Below are 21,279 nucleotides of genomic sequence, written 5' to 3' on the forward strand. Positions count from 1 at the left end.
CTTTAAAATCAGTTCTGTGCCCTGCACAAATTATGTACATAAGCCAATATATGTAGATCACCTCCCGTCTAGCTACAGCTATGTAAGGTGCTGAAGCGTTGTCACAGATCACTGAAGTTCTGCTGAAACCCCTCTGAATTCTGAGACTGTTTTTATTGGGTGTTGTCTACACATCTTGGAGCCTGGCATTTCAGCTTCCCTCTAAAGTGTCTAAAGCAAGACATTTTGCTTAAGAACAGACAGATGTTCAGGATGCTGATTTCTGCCCTAATAAAAACTCTGCATGTGTGGTTACATGGAACCACAGAATGTCGAGAGCCCTTTTGTCTTGCTGGCCAGCACTGGTAAATCATATGTCTCATTGGAGGCTTCTATAAAGCTGTTTCTGGACTTCAGAAAGTGCTTAATTGAGTGCCCCACTAGGATCATTCAAACATGGTTGCCTGCACTTGCCAAAAACGTATGTGCCTGATAATAAAGTGTGCAATGTCAGAACAGACATACAACACCTGGGAGTAGACATGCTACAGTTTTCCAGCCCAAGAAGCTGCTGTGGTGGATTCTAATTTGTGCCACTCTGTTATCACATTTGTGTTGGATAACTAATATAAACATTAAGACTGAAGTGTTAGAACTTGTCTGCCAGTGAAATACCTGGTATTGCTGATGGATTTGGAGTACTTACTGCTTTCTTAAATGTGGTGCTGGCACGATGACCTGTACGTTTTTAATTTAGTCTTTAATCTTAGATGCAAAAAAACTACAACACCTACAAACAAAAAACCAAAGAGCCTCAATTTCTTGCCTAAATTAAGCAAGGTTAATCAACTGGGAATGATGCTGGTTAAATAACCTCTAAATCTGTAGAGGTAACTGACACAGTCAAAAACTGTGTTCTACCTGGGTTTGGGAGCTGTGTGTGCTCCCAATTTTTGGTTGTGTGAAAACAAGGTTAGAGGAAAACCTGGGTAGAAGTGACTGTGTGGAAGCAAAGTAGGAGGAAAAGCTACTCAGGTTTTCCTCCTACCTTGCTTCCACACAACCAAAAAATGGAAGCACACACAACTCCCAAACCTGGGTAGAACACAGCTTTTGATTGTGTGGATGATCTTACTGTATGTCCTGTGGAGAGTGAAACAGGAATCAGCTTTATAATAGTAATTTTTTAAGCAACATTGTGTGCTCATTTTCATATGAACTCTTTAAAGTAAAATGGCTGCCTTTTACTTTAGACTCTGAAATAGTTATAACACAAAATTCAGAGTGTCATTACTCAACACTGCTGTGCATCAAACGAAATCCAGACTCTAATGCTGAAGGCACTGAGAGAAGCTGACTTTCATTTACAACATAATTTATAGTTTGTGAGCTTTTGAATTACATGGTAGCTTCACTATGTGAAATGCTTCCACATATGAAAGCAAAGTGGGAACAGTTGATGTTTGCACCTCAAACACATTTCTGAATTGGGTTTCAGTGATAGAAGGCTGACAAATGGTGAGGTAAATCATGTTAGTCTGAATTTTGTGAGGGGAAATGTGAGACAGTTTATGCTTAGGAAAGCTTCATGCAGGGCCCAAAGATGGGAGACCTTGTGTATTTGTTGGCAATATAGGAAGGTGAAAGCTGAATGGGGAAAGAGCCTAGGAGGCAAGATGGCGAAACAAAAGGAAATATGGTTGCTTAGTTACCAACTGGACCCACTGAAGGGATACTCTTAATCGGACTTGTGGTCAGTTTCCTTGTCTGTAAAGCCCTGAGCAGCTTCGGACCTTACTATTTAAAGGATCACCTTTCCCCAAATGAACCTGCCACAATGCTATTCTGGTCAGACTCTTTTTAGTGCTCCTCTTCCCTCTGAAGCAAGGAAGGGGGTGACCAGAAAAGGGGCCTCTTCTGTTGTGACATGTGGAACACCCTTTCTAGGGAGGCTCACCTGGTGCCAAATTTGCCTGGTGCTGAAAGGAAGAAAACTTCTTTTCCCCAGGCTTTCTAGCATGCCTCATAAGCTGGTTTTTGTTCTGTGTGTGTTTGTTCACCACCCCAAATTTATGTGTCTGGGATGGTTTACAACAACATAAAACAAAACACAAAAATTAAAACATTAAAACAATTTAAAATCACAATTCTAGTTGTTAAAGCTTGGGTGAATAAATGTGTCTTTAAAAAGTTGCCGGAGATGGAGAGGCTCTTATTTCAGCAGGGAGTGCATTCTAAAGTCTCGGGGTGGCAACAGAGAAGTCCTGTCCCTACGTAGCTACCAGAAGAACTGATGGCAACTGCAGATGGACCTCTCAATGGTGCTCATAGTGAAGAAGATGTTCAATCTTTTAATTGATTTTTTTTTAACGGGTTGTAGTGGTTTTTATCACTTTGTGTGGGTTTTATTGTTTGGGGCTGCCTTCCAACTTTGCTGCAGCTCTGAGTGTATGGCTCTGTTAGCATGTGCATATGTCAGTCATTTTTAAAAAATGATTGTTGTGAAACCCCACCCCACCCCGCCACAGAGTCTTGTCTTACTGAAGAGTTGCATAAAAATCCTTTTAAATGAAAAGGAGACCAGTTATAGGTGGGAGAATCAAATAGCTGTGGGGAAACAGGCAGGGAAGAAACTGAAGGGAATTGGGGAAACCTTAGCCTATTGAAAGCAGGAACTGTGTGCTGCAATTTCAAAGGGAAGTGTGGAGGGGCTATAGAGAACGTGTCAAGGGAGTAAGGAGGTATCTAATTTTACATTTTGATAATTGGGCAGATCTCTAACTGCTAATGAGCATGATTTTTTTTTTAAAGCACAGATGTCAAAATATGTCCTTGGAGCATTCTGTGCTCTGCCCTCCTCTTCCTATTACATCTCACCTGTCTGAAAGCTGAAGATCAGATTATACTAGGTTGGCCTACTTTCCCTACTGGCTACAGAGTGATCATAGTTTCTTCTTATCCATACTTCACAGTATCTTTGGTCCACAACTCTTCCTCATTCTCTTAATTCTGACTATTGAACTGTGTCCAGATCACATGTGCTAGGTGAAAAGCACACGCCCTGAGACACACATTGCTAACTCCTGATGTTCCTGAGCCAAACCTTGATGAGCTCTGTCTTGGATTAAGACCTCTCCAAAGGAAGGTTCACAGAGGTATGTTTACCATTTGACTACACAATCAAGTGATTACTTCCACATGTGAATAGGCTATCACATATAGAGCTTCACACCAGTGTTCTAACAGGAATTCCTAGATGTTGTTGACTACAACTCCCAGAATCCCCAGCCAAAGGCCATTGCAGCTGGGGATGCTGGGATCTGTAGTGAACAACATCTGGGAGTCCTTGATAGAGGAACACTGCTTCACTCTCATCCTGGCCACATGAGACTTTTCAGTGGAATCTGTTCACATATTTGGATTCGGCTTCCAGTAATCGAGTACAGAGATCAACTAATGCACATGCATCTGTGAAACAGCCCAAAGGAAGGTTCTCTTCCTCACGCTTGCAGATGAACTATGCTCTCATAACCGTATCTGAAACTGCTTCCCTTTATCTATATTTACTTTGCACAGAACTAAGGCAGTTTCACTGACCAAGTAGTACCACTCCCCTGCTTGCCTGGATTTTGGCTCAAATGCCAGGAGTGAGGCAAGATTCTCTTCACCACCTGCAGGACAATAGACTTTTAATATAGCACCTTTCAACAAAGCTCCCAAAGCAGTCTACATGGCAGTGAAAGGTGGCTCCCTGTCCCAAAGGAGCTTAATATATTAAAAGAAATTCAAGGGAGACACCAGCAATGTTCTCTGGGAGGGATGATATGTTGGACTAAACAGGGTCAGTTGATGTCCTTCTAAATATAAGAGAACTGTCACTTTATAAAATGACTAAGAAAGACTCCTGGCTTGTTAAGTGGCTCTATGCACACCGGTAAATAGTTGTATTCACTTAGGGTCTGCTTCAAATTGTAATTTACAGATTCTGGACTGCAGTGTGTGTCTTTCTTACCAAATGGTCATTACAGATTGTCTCTGTATTTGTGTTTTGGACCTAATCCATACACATATTAGAGATTTTAAACAGATAACACTTTATCTGTTGACAGTACTGCCTGTGTTATCCAGGTTGAATCCCATTTCTTTCAGTTTCACTGTACTTTTCTCTCACTATCAACTCTTGATAAAAAAAAATTCTGGTGTGAAATAGCCAGTTTGCAATAATGTCATCCCTTGCCAACCACAGTTTTACCAACCATGGTTTTGAGTATAAGCGAATAGGAAATTGTGACAGGTCTTGCCAACCACGACCTGAGTATCCACGGTCGACAAGGAGTGTTTTTTGTGGGGGGGGGGATTCAGTGATTATTGGGGGCTTCTGAGGTTCGATCTACTCATTCCTCTTGGTGACCCTTTCCAACCTTACTGTCTCGTGCCAATTTAAAATGCCTTTTGAGTGATTGGGGGTGGGGTTTCAAAAAATGTCCAGAGGTTCGATCTGCTCATTCTTCTTGGTGACTCTTGGCGATATTACAGGATTTGTTGTGATTTATTTTTTAAAGCATTTTGGGGGATATTTTTCTCCCTTTTATTTTTAGGTCTTTTAGCGGGCATGGTTCCCCAAACCCCTTGTTTCCCATAGACTTTAATGCCTCACCAACAGTGAATTTGCCAATGGCAAGGTTTTGCCAGAATGGAACCCTAGCGGTTGGCAAGGGATGATTGTACTGCATCTCTCAGCTGGCAGCTTATCACTACGGAGATCACTGATGCCACAAGCTTCTTGCAGAACTATGGGCAAATTCTCGGAATCGGATAAAGACAAACGTGTATCTGAAATCTGGAAAATGATCTTGCATGACTCCCTCACCTCTCTTCTCTTAATTCAATATTGCCTATAAACAGAACTGAAGGTCAGGTGCAAAATACTACCAATTCCTTTAAGCAAACAATTACATTATGATAGAAAGTGTAACTGATACCCCACCCCCCCGTGTCATTTGTCCATCTCAATGAAACTTGACAGATATAACTACTATACAACATGAAAAGACAATCTACTCAGAAGAGGAATCCAGATACCTTCATTCTCCTACCCCCACACTCCATCCCAAGAATGGAAGGCACCCAATAGGCTTGTTCACGCGATTGAAAACTGGGTAGGACAAACACCCTACCCAGTTTTGGAAGCTTTGCACTCTCCCGTTTTGTGATCATGTGTGTGGGGGAAACAAGGGAAGAAGTGCTGACAGTGCTTGTCAGCTAGTCTTCTGCTAGGCTTCATCCTTGCCATAAGGTAAACGCCAGCACAGTTTAAGAGCTGCAGCATGCCAATTTCATCTGAGGATTCAGCTGCAGTTGCTTGCTTCTTGCTGTGAAATGGGGTGATAGTTGTGCATTGTGGTTTTTGATTTGCAATATTTGTCAAAAGCCACACAGAATGCATGCATATTGAGAGGACATATATACTACTGGCAAGCCTGAGACTAGGTGTGTGCTATCAAGGTCCTAAACCTGTTAGACCTGTTTATATAGTCCAGCTTCAGCTGAACCTTGCCATGAGTGGGATTTTTGTATTTGTCAATACACCAAATATTTCAGAAACAATAAAGGTCATTGATACTCTTCTCCAAAGTAAGCCAGAATCGGTAGTGTGCTGGACTTCTCCCTGTTTGGGAGTACACATGTAACAAAATGTGTTATGATTGCAGTCCTAGGTATATATCGCTATATTCTCCATTAAGGCCTACTGCTTCTAGCCCATTAAACTGGTTGCATACACACATTCTGTTGGGACCCAGACTTTCTCTTAAAAAGCTAAGATTTCTTCCCCCCTTTTTGGTATGACAGAATCACAAAGCTGAGATAAACGCCACTTTTACTATTTGACCTTTCACACTATCCATTCAAAGCTCATGTATGTAAATCTAGATTTGTGGATTGTACATCCAGGGAGGCTCAAGAGAAAGAAAGCTTGTGCACAGTCTTTTGCTGTACATATAATCTTATGTTATATGTATCTTATTTAATATCTTATTTTTATAACCATATAACATAAAAATATATGCACAAGTAGATGCCACTCACAATGAAGGTTATACTCTGTGGGAAGGGTGCACTACTTTATTTAAAAATATAATATCCTGCCTTTCAAGGTGGCTCACGAATGAAATTCAAACAGTAAAATGTAAAATATGAAAACGTAAGAAAAGCTCTGCAAGGTCAGGCCCCTTTCTAGCTTGACAAAATATTTTAAGATGCAGTGACCAGAACTGTACACAGTATTCCAACTACAGTTGCCCCATAGAGGCTCTACTGTATTGGTGGCTTTATTTTTCAATGCCTTTCCTAATTGTCCTTAGCATGGAATTAGCTGCCTATACAGCTGCCATATACTGGGTTGACATTTTCAGTCAGTGAGCTGTCCACCACAGCCCCCAGATTCTTTTCCTGGTTAGGTCACTGTCAGTTCAGATCCCATCAGCATATATGTGAATTTGGGGATTTCTTTGCCCTAATGTGCATCACTTTACACTTACACTGAACTGCATAAATGTCATATAAACAATGTGCTGGAAAACAAAATTTACAGGTGGTCTCAAATCAGGAAATCCAGCCAGCATAAGTGTGTCTTGGCTAGCTGGTGAAATCAGGGCTGTCCTTAAAGAGCCCTGGTGGGTTGTCGGGCCTGGGGCAAATTAGCCAGTGTGGGGCCCCTTCCAGTTAATTTTAATGGGGTTAAAAGAGCGAGGCCTGGGGCAGTCACCCTGCTTGCTATGCCCTGGGTGAAATACTGCTAAAGACTGAGCTAGTTGGATCTGTCTCTGGAGGGGGTTCCACAGCATGGGGGCAGCTATCAAAAAGTCCCTTTCTCATATGGTCAACACACTTCTGAAGGAGAAGGCTTAAATAAGAGGGCCTTGCAAGATGTTCTTAGGGGATGATCAGAGAAGACCCCTTTTCAAGAAGGTAGTCCCTAAGAATGTAGGCCCCCCCTACTGTTAAGAACTTTATAGATTAGCACCTGCACCTTGTTTTCAGGCATGATTCAAACTGGTAACCAGCACTGCTGAAATGGAACTGGTGAGAGATGCTCTAATACCCTGCTAACTTGGCAAAGAGGAACCTGTTAACGTGGTGATTCTCTTTATTTATCGGGGGAGAGTAACTGGCCCTATCTACCCCCAGCACAGTACCTCCAGTGACTGTTGCTGGTGTCTGTCTTATGTTTCTTTTTAGATTGTGAGCCCTTTGGGGACAGGGATCAATCTTATTTATTTATTATTTCTCTAAGTAAACCACCCTAAGCCATTTTTGGAAGGGCGGTATAGAAAAATCCAATCCAATCAATCAATCAATAAAGATCTTGTGTTCATCAAGACCCTTGAACTGCATTCTGAACTAGTTGCAATTTCCAGGGCAGGCCCATATAACATATTACAGTAATTAAATCGTGATGCAACGAGGGCTTGGATAACTCTGGCTTGGTTATCTGAGACAGAAATGGATGCAGCAAGTGCACCAGCCAAAACTGTGCCAAAGCCACCCTTGGCCATGGCAGACACCTGGACAGCCAGGTACAAAGCTGGGTCCAACTCCAAGAGAACCCCCAATCTGTAAACCTGCTTCTTCAAGGGAGGTATGCAGTCAAAAACTATTGAACTAGTCTATAATTCATTCCTGTGCCTTCCTTGAGTTGTTGTTGTCCAGAAGAACATGACATGACCATTTAACTAGTGTATTGTGATCTCTGGTAATTTGCCTGAGAAGCCTTTATGGCTGAAAGGTAGTTGTATGCTCCCCAGTTCTCTGAGCAGTGTGAAGTTCTGGTGCAGTGCTATTTGGCTTTTGGTTTTCTTTTGGACAAGAGAATACTGAAGGCGTATAAAATATTAGTAGAGGCAAGCAGTGTGTGCATTGGACCAGGCAGCAGATTTGTTAGATCATATTAGATCCCGAGAAAGAGGCCCTGCACCCCAAGGTGCGTTCAGCATGTTCTCACTCTCTCTCTGCTACAAAAGAGAGGGCACAACCTCCCCCCCCCTGCCATTTTACACAAACCCTCTTGCATCTGCTTCTACACCACCCCAGTTAGTTGGAGGTGGGTAGGATGTGCCACCTTTCCCAAACTCCAGTGGTTTCCCCTTTCCAAACATTCCAGAGAGATCTGTACCCAGGGACATCTTACAACAGTCAACACCCATAAAGAAACCTCTACTTGCCATTTAAGGAACAATCTCATCTGCATCACTTTGTCAAATCTCAGACCCGCGTCAGCTGTACCTTTTTAAGGCAAACATGTAATAACCTTTAAAATGCATGGAATCATTCAAATGCAGGAATTGCCATGCACAGGATCTGGCTTCTTGCACATAAACACAGGCCTCCACAAATATGACTGAAGGGACCTGCTAAAAGGACACTACTGTGGCATCATAGTCTTTTAATAACACATGCTTGCATATTTTGCTCTTGGATACAGATTTAGTGACAATTCTGTCATTCTTAGGAACGTGAGATGTTAATATTGTAAAATTGCAGTGAAAACATTCATTGTCATGGCATCAATGCATGTTGCGGTGGATGGGGAGGAGGCAGCATTGAAAGGAGTCTGCTTTGTATAGACAAAAGGGTGTGGCTTAGGAACCAAATGATGGGAGAAGAAAATGTTCTTTGTTCTGCAGTCAGGTAATGCAGGTAGTTTTGCTTGCTTGTCTGCTGTGGCATACAAAATATAAATGCAATTAAACCTCCCAAGACTAAAAGCTGCAAATACAATAAAGAACTTGAGTCCTACTGAAAAATGTAGCAACTGTCAGTAACTTACTACAGCTACCACTGCTGGAATATACCAGCTATCAAGCTATACAGTGGTCTCCACCACCTGGTCACCATTTTTGTTACTATTGTCTTTACAATTAGTCATTCTGTTATAGTGTGTTCCTATATTATACACATTTGTGTGTTGACGTCTGGCTTAACTGAAACGATTTACCCAAACATGTGTATATATATCTGGTCTATGCTTTGTCACTTGTCTCTAGCATGGAAGTATACAATCTGGGTAGCATTCATTCTTAAAACTGTGTGTATGGGTGTGAACAGTGAATTGGTGCATTTCCGAAGGATGTTAGATGTAGGGGAAATGAACATTTTCATGTATTTGTCAAATCTGAAAGAATGAAGTCTCTTAATATCCTGTTTTTTTCCCATAATGCTTCAGACAAGTAAAAGAACACGGTGTATTTTCCATCCCTTTATCAGGCAGTGGCTGATCTAAAACATGCCTTAAATTCTAAGGAACTGAAGAGGGTAAATATTCACAGTAGAATTAATGCTGTAAAAAACTAAATCTCTGTGTAAGTTAGGACTAAAATGTTCTTTGTTTGCATAAAGGAAATGGAAACGCACACACAAACGATTACAATGAGAAATGAGCAGAGTTTTACTGCAATTCTTTTTACTAAATTCCATGCTTTAAAAAATCTTAAATACAGGAATTTCCCCATTTTCCCTGAAACTCCTGTTGTATAAAAGCAAGCCATTTTCCAAACTAAATACAGTGGTCCACATAGTGACTTGCTGGCCTATGTAGTACTGGCAGTTCATAATTTCTCCATCAAAAGAAACCTTTCAGATCGGTTGCCTCCTGTTGAGAGCTAATTTTCCAGCAGCCGGGCTCTATCCGGTTAAATAATTAGAGAGCGAGATGAAGACTATCGTGCTGAGGCTGTCTGTCTGTAATTCAGTTAATACAATCAATCCATGTGAGTCTTCATTTCTCTGCAATACTTGGTGGCGGTCTCTAAAATCAGTAGAGGCAGTGGGCAACAAAGCCAATCGCTTAACATTTGTCTTGGAAGAATTAATGACACTTCTCATGTATTCCTCAGAAGTAAGCAAACAGCTGCATTTTTTGCATCTGCAATAGAAGGATGCTGGCTGGCTGACGCCAAGGCCTCCTACTCAGCCATGAAAAGCCACAGTGTAAATATGTTAATAGCCTTGAAGATGCATTGTCTGCCTCTATAACGTGTAGATGGGGTGGGATCGGCTGAAACTTAAATATTTGTTAGTCTATTCTGCATGGGATAAAAAGGCTTTTTGCTGCAAATCCAGCTTCACTAAAGCTAAATTTAGCTAAGAAACACTTAATGTGACACTAGAGAGACCAAGAGATGCACACATGTTCAGCAATTTAATTAATGAACAGACAGTATTGTGAAATATCTTCCACTGTATTTGCCCCATCCACATGTAACCAAGCTGCATTATTGTTGCAAAATTCTGATAAATATATTGTACTTTTATTGATAAGTGCAGGGCCTTCTATGTACAGCTAGCAAAAGGGAGTTAGACTTAGTTTATTCCCCATTGGTAATGTCAGATAATTTTTAGAAAGATCTGAATTTAAAATGAGTGTCCAATATCTTTGTGGGGGATATTTGGGATCTTGCATACTTTAAAATGTAACTTCCCTATACCTGTTGGAGTGTGTGTGTGTACAGTTCCCAAGGAACCCAAATACTAACAAAAATACTACCTATAGTAGGGATAGTCCATGATCATATTCTCGTATGCATCAGCAAATCTGAGGACCAGAGGCTTTTGTCACTGAGTCAGTCTGAATATACTCTTCTTTGTCTCTACCACAGAAGATACCCAGCCTCCCGCCCCCAATTGTGTTGCAAGCATACCAAGGAGTAAATTCAGTACTTGAGTCACTGCATCACTTGTATAGACTCGGAAAATGCTCTGGATGAAATGTTGCAGGCGATTTAAAATTTAATTAATTAATTAGGAAATGGCCTGGTGGCAGGATGTCTTTGCCTGCTTGTCAACTTTATTGCAGTTTAGTGCTTGGACTCAATTTCTGGCTGCCAAACTGATATGTTGAAGGGTGGAGTATCACCAGTGAATAGCTGGAAGGGAGTGAGTGAGTGTGTGTAACACTACCTCTGCCAGTAGAAGGACCACAGAGGCAGTTGCAATCTCCTGATTATTATTTTCTTAAACCTCTCCTGAATTTCCATATTATAGGAAAGGAAAAGGCTTCCTTTCAATATAATGGAGCCATTAACATCTATTAATAATGCAGGCAGGGTAAGTAGCTGGAGTTGGAGCTCCCAAGGGGCCTTGTGAAACAGATGTGCACTGTATCTTCCCGGATTTGATGGCTGCTGGGGTCGAGGGGGTCGCTGTGGTTCCTGTTTATTTCCTCTGGCAGTGGTTTTCTAATTTAAGCACCTCTGTCTCCTGGCTACAGTCGCCTGCTGTGATGCAGAGGTGGGGGGGGGAGGGTGGTGGTGTTCAAGCACTGTCAGCCGGGTGCCTGGAAAAAGGCACCAGTATAATAGGTAGTGCCTCTCTCTGCAGCTTTCAAGCTGACTTTACTCTTTGCATTTTCTTGACAGAGGCATTTGCTGCGGAAGTGGCCAAGCTGCTATTCTTTTGTTACCATTGTAGAAAGGTAAGTGTCTTCTTGCTTCTCATTTGGAAGGCTGCTGTGTTGTGCATGCATTTTGCTGGAGACGGGAGCTAATGCTTCGTGTAAAGGAGCCTGTACTGTACCATATCGTTTGACACCCAGTCTGATGAGGATGGCTAAAAATGGAAACTGCCTTGTCTCCTTTTTTGTTTTGTTTTAAACAAGACTCTGCATTTTTTCAGCTTGAATCTCCTTTCTTCTTGTCGGCTGTGCTGAATAGACAGGAGTGCATGGAGAACTGATTTTCTTTCCACTGTTCTCACTCTTAAGGGAAATGTGGTACTTTCATTTTTTAAAGTTCCAAAACATGTAGCAATGTGTCTTCTTAAAGTACAATTTGCAGTTCCTGGGACTGCATACCATCAGTACAGCTAAACAAAGGCTTTTGTCTCAAGCTCTAATTTCTAATAGACTCTATATCAACATCAGTATTATTTGTGTGATTCAGGGGTTACTCTTGATGCAAGGCAAATGGCAGTTATAAATGTCTGTGCTTGGACACAGCTGGGTTGCAGCATTGTCCTATGTACTCGCTGGATAATGCAGAGGAATGCATTTCCGGATAGTTGTCAAGAGGCATGCTTTAAAACGCTGCTACTATCTCCACCGCTCATTCAGTCCCTGCAGCAACAAAATACTGCTGGAAGTTCCGGACTCTGCAAGGCAATAGCATAACCGAAATTAGCAGAGTCATTTCTGTTATACAGGCAACTCAACATTAGTATTTTGTTGGAAAGAATATCTCGGGATAAAAGGGAGGTCTACAGCGTTCATTTCCTCCTCCTTGTCTTGATACAATCCATGCCTGTGTTTAGTCTTATGGTTATGTATATATTGAATAGTGACAAATGATAGGGATATTGCCTGCATATTTCTTTCCTTCAAGGCAGCAGTTAAGCATGCAACAAATATTTGTATTGCTGCCTATAATTAGCCTATGAAATATGGCTAATAGGAACTATAAGCTGCTGTGAGGGAATAAAGAGCAATTTTGATTCTTCAGTTTCATTCATACACCACCTTTCCACTTAAGCACAGATAGGTATAAACTGTCGCCATGTAATGTGCCCCAATAAAATCAGTCCCGTAGCATCCATTTAGAAATGCTTTCAATTTTTTTTAATGAACTGGAAAATTCTTCTTTATTTTGAAATCTGTTTCTTAATTGCAGCCGTCTACATTTTTGCTAACCGTGAAAGAGTTCTCACTTCTCTCAAAGCTGCATATGCTTTGTTTTAATTTGCAAGTCTAGCAAACGCATGCATCCATGTCCATTACATTCCAGTAGTTTTAATTGAAGACTAGGGTATAACAAAGACAAGGAAAATACATAATTTTTAAAAAAAAGAAAGATCTGAGGACAACATACTCATTTCAGAGTTTTAAAAATACATGACCGCTTATGTATGAAAAGGACTATTTTTGACAAATATGTAAATTCAGTAATAAAATGGTTGAGAAGTTCCATATTAGGAATCTCTTGCTAATAGCCAAATAAAAACATTGATTCACTGTGATCAATTGTGGTTTTTATCAGGAACCTTTCTACTGGGCTGGACTTGGAGTAACAAAGCTGATATGTATGGTTAAAAATTAATTTGTCTATTTGGGCAACAACCACAGGGAGTAGAATAATATGGACCAATTGGTTTTAACGTTAGTGGGTGCGGTCAATACTACAATTTATCAATTATTCCAAAGCAAGACTGAAATGCTATGATACTTCTTGGATGGCAAATATAGGCTTTATTGATTATATGCCAATATTGAAAAAGAGTTTGTAAAACTTAGCTATTCAGATACTTTAGACTGTATTTAAAAAACCAGGAGCATTAAAGTTGGCTGATCTAACTAACCATGACTAAAGCTATACCCTGATAATTATCCTATTGTTTCTGTTTAGAATGATCACACTCAAATGACCAACTCAATATAGGAAAGAACTGGGCCCCAAACAACTGATTATTCTTATGAATAATCATAAGAATAGTTTGAATGGTTTTATTTGATAAGGGGCATGGGGGAAATCTTTTGTCTTGCTCTGAATTTGCAGACCATCTTTGTCAATGAGTGTTCTAAGATTTATTGCTGAAGTCTGGGCACAATTTCAGAACTGCTACAACTTTTAATACTATTAGTATTATGGTTGTATTTTGTAGCAACATCTGCTTTTGTTGATTGCTCTGATATGATTGTGATATGAGGATATTTATATTTTAAGGATATGCAAAACACAGACTGCTATATATCAAAAAGCCCTTGAGCTAAGGAAAAAAACTACATGTGGAAAAGTAATGCTTATAACTATTGGTATTTTCAAGTCTGCAGAAAAATTTGAGGCAGTAGAATGACTAAATCTAGGAATTTAAAATTATGCCTGCAAGAATCCTACTTTCTATGGAAACAAAGGAAATATCTCCTTTGCTTTAATATAGTTTATCATCTTTAATGCATTACCTGCTTAAGATGGTACTTAAGACAGTGAGCATAGAGAATATATCTGTAACCTTTGTAGGGGGAATTTACATAAAATGTCAAATTATATATGACGTTTGCTAACCCAGTAATATTTGATGCCTTTCAAAGCAAAATTGGGGAACTGCACATTCCTAACACACACTATTCCACAGAAAAAATCTATTACATGGATATCTACTGGTTGTGTTTGGTTTCAGCTCTGTAAAAGCATTTCATTCTGCTAGGAAGAATCAAAATGGAATGAAGCATACTATAATGTCGCCTGAAGAGTGTCAGACTTGAATTGGCAGTACTGTACTTGAGAAGCTGAAAAATAACTAGTTATTTTAAAATTAGAATAAACTATGACATTTTATATGCAGTTTTTCAGATATGCTCAGAAGAAACCCTCTCTGCTTTTGTTTTGTTTGAAGTATATTAAGAATCTTGGGGAATCTATAGGATTTTAAACATTGTTGTATAATATTGCATTCTTGTATAGAGTCCCCACCATCACTTGTGATTTCTGGTACTTGAACTAGTAAAACATCCTTTCTAAATCACTTAAGTCCCAACTTTGACCTTTTCGCCTCCTTGCGGTACAGCATTCTGTTTAACTGGCATACCAAAAATATATCTTTAGAATTCATGCTTTGGTTTTGTACTCCATCCCACATTTGTGTAGAAAGGGGATGAGATGAGCAAAACCCAGTTTAACTTTTAAATCCCTTTTAAAACATGAACACTGGGTCTGTCTTTCCTACAGTCATTAAGCAATTTTCATAATTGACTACTGATGTTCAAAAGCTTTTTCCATGATACGCAAAAAGGGCGGATGTTTAATCTAGAATAATAATACATTATTGACACTGTACTATTGTCAAACTGCAGGCACCTCACAACTGTAATACATGGTTTCCTGTATTTGGTTGACCTTTGATAATTCATCCTCCCTCTTGAACCTACAAACGTAGCTAGCTTAAGTATTTGGTGATGGAATAGTCTCTCAGCGTCACACAATATATCAATATTTTGGGAGAATATTTAATTCTAATGGGAGCACTGTTCCAGTCTAATGAGTTTTTCCATATCTCCTCTTCTAAATGTTTAAAGGTAAATGGCAATAGCAAGAGATCTAATAGATGCTGCATTTATTTAACCATACACAATAGGCTGTGCTTTCAATTCACATCAACTTTGTTTTAATCGGTAACATTTCTCTTGCCAAGAAATAAAGGAAGAGTTCACACAAGCATGTTTACTCAGTAATTGAAACATCAAGTAGTAACTTGTATGTGTGAAACAGCTATTGCTGATAATGCACTACAGGCATCAAAAAGTTCCCTCCCTCCAAGAAAATATTCTTTAGAGAAGAGCACTTTGGATGCACCTTTTATCTTCAATATTGCTTATATAATAATTTTAAGTGGACATAGTGGCTGACATGTTCAGCTGAAAGGGACAAGGCATGAATGTATGAAATGGGCTCTCAGCATAAAGCTATGCATCATATCAGTAGTGGCTGGTGGGCATTGGAGTGAGGGCGGGTGGAGCAGGGGAGAACCCAGTCACAGAGGCAGGAGCCTACCCCTGCCCCCCTCCACTCCAGCAGGCCTGGGTATTTATCCAAGACTTCCAGCACAGAGGAAAACGGAAAGTTTCCCCTTTACCAATACGCCCCCAATCAGAAAATCAAGAGTGAAAAGCAGAAATAAGAAACAATGTGTGGGGGGGAGAGAAGGCAGAAAGCAGGAATTGCATCCCCGCTCCCACCAAACAAAGTTAATAAAAGATCAGACTTACCAGCAACCAGGGAACCCTCCAGAATAGAGAGTTTCCTCCAGTCCCTCCTCCCCTGCCTGTAACTTCCTCTTTTGGTCTTACTGGCTGGAACAGCTGCTACTCAAGCTACTCCAGCCAGTCTGATTCCTAGGGGGCTCCTCTTAGCATTGCCCTCGGGAAGAAGGGGGAAACAGTGTTTAAAATATATTCCCCCTCTATTTTAGTTCTCCCAGGAGGCAGTGCCAGCCAGAGCCTCTTAGGAATCAGAGGAGCTGGAACAACTTGAGGAGCAGCTGTTTCAGCCAGTAAGAACAAAAGAGGAAGTTACAGGCAGGGGAGGAGGGACTGGAGGAAGCTCCTTGCCAGTAAATCCTGATATTGTACTAGCTTGCTTGTTTGTTTTTTGGGGGGAGAGCCCCTTTTTGCCCTTACTGACCAGCCACCAGTGCATCATGTTCCTTGCTTTATGAACCAACATGGTTCTGGATTCCTGGGTTGTGGCTTTTGGGGTCTTGTGTATGGAAAATGAGCACACAGGACCTCTAAATAACAGTGTCCAGACATGACACAGAAAGGTGTAGAGACCACAAACATTCACATTATTGGCAAAATGTTTTCCAAAGTGGTGAAATTTGGGGTTTGAAAAGAACTGCATTTATCAGGACTAGATATAACGCATAATTAACAACACAAAGGAAGATGGCTTCAGCTACGTGAACAACATGAATGGATATATATTGTTACATTCTTGTACTGAAACCCCTAATTTAGCACTGTGCAAAGACTCGGATGAGCAACTACTTTAAAAAGGGAACCCCACCTCTAGACTGTATAGTTTGCTCAGTAATTAGGGGTATGCATAAAACCAGTTTTGCTGGTTCAATTCGACCTCTGGACTGGTTTGGGGCGCCCCTGGCTCTTTACTGGTAAAGGGGAATCCTAACTGGATTCCCCTCCATCAATACGCCCCCGAACCAGTCTGGCTTGAACCGGGTCCGGTCTGAACTCTAACAGCTTGCCTGGTTTGAACTTGGACCACCCAAACTGGGTGAGTTAGATTCGAATCTACGGTTTGAATTGAGCCAGCTCACACACCCCACCCCCTACCCATAATATGGATCTGTAATTATGATGATGACTGAACTAAGGCATGTTATAAACCACCAGGAAGTAACAACAAACACTAACCCCATTGCACCATCACCTGATGATCTCCGCAATTTTCCCTATTTGATGCTCTCACTGATTTTGCCAATTGAGCCTCTACCCCCCACCCCCACCCCTGGGAACAACACCTCCCCATCTGAGCAGCCAAACTTTCAGACCTTTGGGAGGAGTTGTAGATCAGCCACCCTGCTCATCACCTATGTTCATATCTTGTTGTGTGACTGATAGTTGTGGCCTCTGCTGCACCATTCATGTGTTGCATATGAAAACTGTACTGAGTTGACTATGATCCCTTGCCTTTGCCTGCTGCTTTTGAAGTAGGAAGCCATTCAAAATCTTATCACCCCAACGATGATGCTAGAACCCATCCATTTATACATAAGTACTGCTATGAGCTTGCATGCCTGTAGTCCCAAATTGTTTGACTGAGTCTTTTTATAATAATAAAAATAATATTATTATAATAAACTTTATTATAATAAGTTATAGTAATTCTTTTGAACATCTAAAATGTTGTAATGGGAAAATTCTGGACCTGAGCAGTTTCTGCTAACTGAGCAAAGAGGCGCCTTTTAAAAGTGGTGATTCTCTTTTATTTAGCAGGGGGGAGAGCAACTGGCCCTATCCATCCCCAGCACAGCATCCCTCCAGTGGCTGTTGCTGTTGTCTGTCTTATGTTTCTTTTTTAGATTGTGAGACCTTTGGGGACAGTCATTTTATTTATTTCTCTGTAAACCACTTCGGGAATTTTTGTCGAAAAGCAGTATATAAATATTTGTCATCTCCCCGTTCAGACAACTCCCATTCCAGCAGACACACACACTGACTAATTCCATTTCAATTATGCATGTACAAGTGCATAGGATCTGAATGCCATCACTGAATAAACTGTGTCCTGTACACGTGTGTGTGTGTGTGTGTGTGTGCGCGCGCACACGCACACACACACACACACACACACACACACGTGTGCACACAGAATGTTCTGTCCTAGCATTCATTCTCTCTTCCTATAAAGTTGCCTGAAGTCCCTTGTGTGAGATAGCTGGAAGGCGGTTTGCTTCCTCCTGTACTCACTGCAGGGACAGACTAGAATTCCAGTTTCAGATTCCTCTGAGAACTCAAATGCAAACCAATTTCTGAAATTTGCTGTCTTTTGTGGCTGCCAATTCACAGAGCTGCTTTTTATTGTTATTGTGTTCACTGAGAGTTGAGGTAATTTTGTCAAATAGTCAGGATAGCATAGGGGTTAGAGTGTTGGACCAGGACTGGGAAGACCCGAGTTCGAATCCTCATTCAACCATGAAACTCACTGGGTGACTCTTGGCCAGTCATGTATCTCTCAGCCTAACCAACCTCACAGGGCTGTTGTGAAGCTAAAAATAACCATGTACACTGCTCTGAGCTCTTTGGAGGAAGAGCGGGATATAAATGTAAAAACAAACAAAATAAACTTTACCAGTTTTATTGCACAGTTTTGTCTGGCAATATTTTCTAACGAAAGAAGATCCTAAAGCTGTTGCTCTGGGACCGGGAGACTTGCAGTACAGGTGTTGTCATGTGTGTGGACATCCCACCTTCCTGGTTTCATTTATTTATTTTTTAAAAAATTACAGGTACCCTGACTTCCCTTGGGGGTGGGGTGTTTCCTAAAGTCTTGTCTAGTCACAAAGACCAACCACATACAGAGCTTGCAGTACTGTTTTTGGTTGTTGTTGGTTGGTGGTTTGGTTTTTTAAACTAATGTTTTAATGTTGTTTTTATCTTGTTGTAAACTGCCCAGAGACTTAAGTTTTGGGCGGTATAAAAATATGGATGATGATGATGATGTCATCTGATTGGGAAAACCTCATTGGTCTTAAGAGACACACAAACTGATAGCGAAAAAGTTTGGAATTCATACATTTTGAAGGCTCATGGAACAGAACTCAGATTTATTTTCAAATGTAATGATACTGTGGGGCATGACAGATGAATTTAGAACCCTTGGAAGGACAGTGTGTTTTCAGGGCTTGAAACAGGTGGTTAATCCTGTTCAGAAAAAGGCTCCAAACTGCCTCAGTTTGTCCATGAACTGGGAGAAATGATAGGGCTGTGCACACTACATGTATAGATATGATTAATATATTTTTAAAATATAATATTTGAATAAAACTGACAGACCAGTGTACTGCTGAAAGCCTATTCAGAGTGATAGTACATTCCAGTGGTAACCTCTTTTACTCCTGGCAGAATGTTTAGACGGCTGCTTGTACGCTTGGAACTAAACATACCTCTGTCTTGAATTTCTCGGCTAATAAGTGGAGCAAAGTGACTTCCATATCAAATGTAGTTTGACTACAGCACCTTGGGTATTATAATAGCTTTGCAAACTGTAACATCAAATGTGACATCAAATGCGGTTATCATGAACTGCTTCATTTTCAGACACTTACTGATCTTTGCTTACCTTGAATGCCATGAAGATGCATGAAGACACTTGCATATTCATACATTTCTTCTAGGAAAGACTATACAAAATATAAGGATATTGACTTTTCAAAAAACCAATAGTATCAGTCAACTAAAACACCACATGCTAGTGCAAGCATTCTCAAACTTGAGTCCGCAGATGATGTTGGACTACAATTCCTGTCACCCCCAGCCAAAGACCAGTATGGCTGGGGACGATGGGAGTTGTAGTCAACATCAGCTGGAGGCCCAGGTTTGAGAACAATTTTTAAAGACTGAACTTGCTGTCAAACAAGGGGCAGCCGCCCACATGATTGCCGGTTCTGTGACGGAGCCGGCGGGGGCTGGGGAGCTCGGGGCCACGCGGCCCCCGCAAGCCCCAGTATGCCATGCGCGAGTGCACAGGGCATAGAGGGGAGACCCCCGAGCCGGGCAGCTGCTTTTAAGCCTCCAGGCCGGGGGTCTACTCATAAATAGGCACGGCGCAAAGCCGCACCGCGGCTACTCACGATTCTAAAAACCAGGTTTGCGGAGCACTTGCTCCGCATTTTTTTTACCAGGAGTTACCTGCTCTGGAGCCACAGGGCTCGTAGCCAAGCCCAGTGGTTCTCACGTATAGCAAAAATCGAGCTAGGCTCTCCTAGCCCAATTTTTGCTAATCCTGTCAATGGCCCCTCTGTTAACAATCAGGTGTTATGCTATTAAAAGGTTTCTCTGCTTAATAACACGGCTATAACAATTGAATATGCCATGCTTCAGTGTGGTGAAGGGACCTTATTATATTCTGTTTTTCAGGGTCACAGCCATGTCTACAGCTTTTGTAGTTTGAGAAAGAACTGGCTGAACAATGGGCAGAACTCTGAAGTAAACCACTGAGGAGAGTGGCTAATGTTTAGGAAGCACTTTATGATTTTGCTGAGTAAATGCAAAACGCTAGCAGCCTATGCTAATGAGGCGAGAGAGGTAGATAACTTTGATCAGTAGCAGCTGTTGGGTTGGGCATTGGAGAACCTGGTCACCAAGGCAGAAGCCAACACATACACACCCGGCTGCTTTCCTCCATACCAGTGGGCTATTTACCCAAGCCTGCCAGCATTGAGGAAAACAAAGAGAGAGCAAGCAGAAAATCAGGAGCAAAAGTAGAAAAAAGAAGAGTTTTGTGGGGTGTGGGAGAAGAAGGCAGGAAGCAGAAATGGAAGGGCAAAAGGCAACTACAAAAGGCAGAAAGAGGGACAGAAGGAAGAAAGCAGGGATTGCATTCCCCCGCCCCCCAACCAAACAAGCTAGTAAAAGATCAGACTTAACAGCAGCCAGGGAATCTTCCAGAACAGGGAACCCTCCAGTCCCTCCTCCCCTGACCAGGATTCTCTAAATTTTTTTCATCTGTGTGCAGAATGAGTTTGTGCACATGTGCATTCAGAGTGGGGCCTTCCTGATTCAACCTGAGTGGGATGTAAATTAACTGAGCAGACATCAACAAACTTGTGAGCATGCGCACGCCTTAGAGGGAAGACTGCCTCTGACTGCAACTTCTGCTTTTGGTCTTACTGGCTGGAACAGTTGCTACTCAAGCTGTTCCAGCCAATCTGAATCCTAGGGGGCTCCTCCTGGCACTGCCCCCAGGAAGAAAGGAAAAATATATTTAAAATACACTTCCTAGTTGCTTCAGGGAGTATTTTTTAACCCATTATTTTAGTTGTTCCTGGGGGCAGTGCCAGGAGGAGCCCCCTAGGAATCTGATTGGCTGGAACAGCTAGAGTAGCAGCTGTTCCAGCCTGTAAGACCAAAAGAGGAAGTTACAGGCCAGGGATGAGGGGCTGGAAGAAGCTCCCTCCTCTGAAGGTTTCCCTGGCTGCTGATAAGTCTGATCCTTTATTAGCTTATTAGCACTGCCCCTCCTGCCCTTACTGAACAGCTACCACTGACTGTGATGATACTGAATCTATAGAGAAGTT

General features: G+C 41.4%; 2 long non-coding RNA genes across 2 annotated transcripts in view; one reads left to right on the forward strand and one right to left on the reverse strand.

The window, feature by feature from the left end:
- The window catches only part of LOC128331581 (uncharacterized), a 163,387-nt gene that overhangs the window by 14,260 nt on the left and 127,848 nt on the right, over nucleotides 1-21,279 (forward strand). The window contains exon 2 of the long non-coding RNA XR_008310357.1: nucleotides 11,394-11,449. This is a non-coding gene — a long non-coding RNA (uncharacterized LOC128331581). The remainder of the gene's footprint in view (nucleotides 1-11,393; nucleotides 11,450-21,279) is intronic.
- Nucleotides 9,422-15,902, reverse strand: LOC128331582 (uncharacterized). The gene is made up of 2 exons (XR_008310359.1): nucleotides 15,728-15,902; nucleotides 9,422-12,123 (listed from the first exon to the last, which is right to left on the reverse strand). It is a non-coding gene; the product is annotated as an uncharacterized LOC128331582 (long non-coding RNA).

The sequence above is a fragment of the Hemicordylus capensis genome, chromosome 6, assembly GCF_027244095.1.
Source record: "Hemicordylus capensis ecotype Gifberg chromosome 6, rHemCap1.1.pri, whole genome shotgun sequence".
NCBI classification, from domain to species: domain Eukaryota; kingdom Metazoa; phylum Chordata; class Lepidosauria; order Squamata; family Cordylidae; genus Hemicordylus; species Hemicordylus capensis.